The 1,648-nt window shown below is 35.4% G+C and overlaps 1 protein-coding gene across 2 annotated transcripts in view; it reads right to left on the bottom strand.

Moving 5' to 3' along the window:
* The window catches only part of Kpna5 (karyopherin subunit alpha 5), a 42,332-nt gene that overhangs the window by 3,901 nt on the left and 36,783 nt on the right, over positions 1 to 1,648 (bottom strand). The gene's annotated exons all lie outside the window — the stretch shown is intronic.

Here is a 1,648-nt window from a genome sequence, read left to right as displayed (position 1 = left end):
CACAATATTCAAATATATATGAATGTACATTTACTTTATCTTTTGCTATTATTTTATAAATAGGGCTTCAATGTACCTAAACATTTGTCCATCCATTTGAAATTTTCCTTATGATCAATTCCAAAGTCAGTAATCAGAGTAGAAAGGATTTTTAACCTCTCTATTGTGTTATTATCATTTGTTTTCAGAAAATATCCAAATACATTTTTAGTGAAATATTTGAGAACTTTATCATTACATCTTGCCAACAAACATATATAACAGAGTCTTGTCACTTTATTAACAAGGTATGACATTTGCTGTGTGTTCTTGACTAAGACAAGAAGTTCCATTATCTGCACTTGAGTTACAGAAGTCTAGTTTTAGACTAACTCCACAGACCCTTTCTAGAACAATGCTAAACAATGAAGAACCAAAAGAGAAACAAAGCAAATAAACAAAGTAAACCATTTTGAACTAGAGGGTTTCGGTTTGAAACACATGCAAACTATATTTGAATCATGACACTTCACAACAAAATATCATATATAGTTACAGAATGTCCCCAAAGTACAACCTATAAATGAACCTTGAGAAAAAAAAATTCATTCTGAAAGAATGAGAGAAATGTATAGCATCCTATTTTATTGCTTTCAGGAAAAAAATTCTACACAGATTTGAGTAATGCTAGAATATTTTTCATTCAAAGACAAATTACATTGGGCCAACTAGATGACTGAGCAGGTAATGGTACATACACACCTGGCAGCCCCCAGGAAGTGGAAGGCGAGAGCTGACACCACAACGCTCTCCTCTGACACTCACATGTGCACTATGGGACTCATGTCCACAAACACACACTAATAATAGAAACACTTTTTAAAGAAGACCTGACATTGGATATTGTACAGTAAGGAATAAGCAAAGCAGCCCCCGTTTCTGTACACAAACACAGAACACCCCCAAACTCCAGTATAATCTGGGATTAAAAAGACTGTTCATAAGGAAATACTGATTTTTAACTTTATTTTTTATTTATGTGTATGTGTGTCAGCAAGCTTGAATTTATGTGCATGCAGGAGCCTAAAAAAGTCTGAATCCATGGATCACCTGAAACAGGAGCTTGTGACCTGCCCAGTGGTTACTGAACAGAATCTGGGTCCTAAACTAGCACAGTGTGCTGGCTGGATTTTGTCAACATGACACAACCTAAATATATCTGAGAAAGGAGAACTACAACTGAGAAAATGCCTCCAAAGATCAGGCTGTGGGCAAGCTTCTGGGCATTTTCTTAATTAGTGATTGATGGAGGAGGGCCCATCCATTGTGGGTGGTACCAATCCTGGGTAGGTAACTCTGGAGTATATAAGAAAGCAGGCTGAGCAAGCCATGGGGAGCCACAGATATTTTATATATTTTGAAATAAGGTTAATATACCTCAGGCTTCATTTAAGAATCTTAAGTAAAAGCTTCAATATACAAAAAAAAAAAAATGAGACTTAATAGAGAACAGTAAATATTCCTATAATAAATCTTTTAAAATTCAATTTAGGTTCAACTCTATTGTGAGTTAAATTTCTTTTTTTTTTTTTTGGTTTTTCGAGACAGGGTTTCTCTGTGGTTTTGGAGCCTGTCCTGGAACTAGCTCTTGTAGACCAGGCTGGTCTCG

Source organism: Microtus ochrogaster, linkage group LG9, assembly GCF_000317375.1.
Source record: "Microtus ochrogaster isolate Prairie Vole_2 linkage group LG9, MicOch1.0, whole genome shotgun sequence".
NCBI classification, from domain to species: Eukaryota; Metazoa; Chordata; class Mammalia; order Rodentia; family Cricetidae; genus Microtus; species Microtus ochrogaster.
This window is presented reverse-complemented; position numbering and strand designations above follow the sequence as displayed.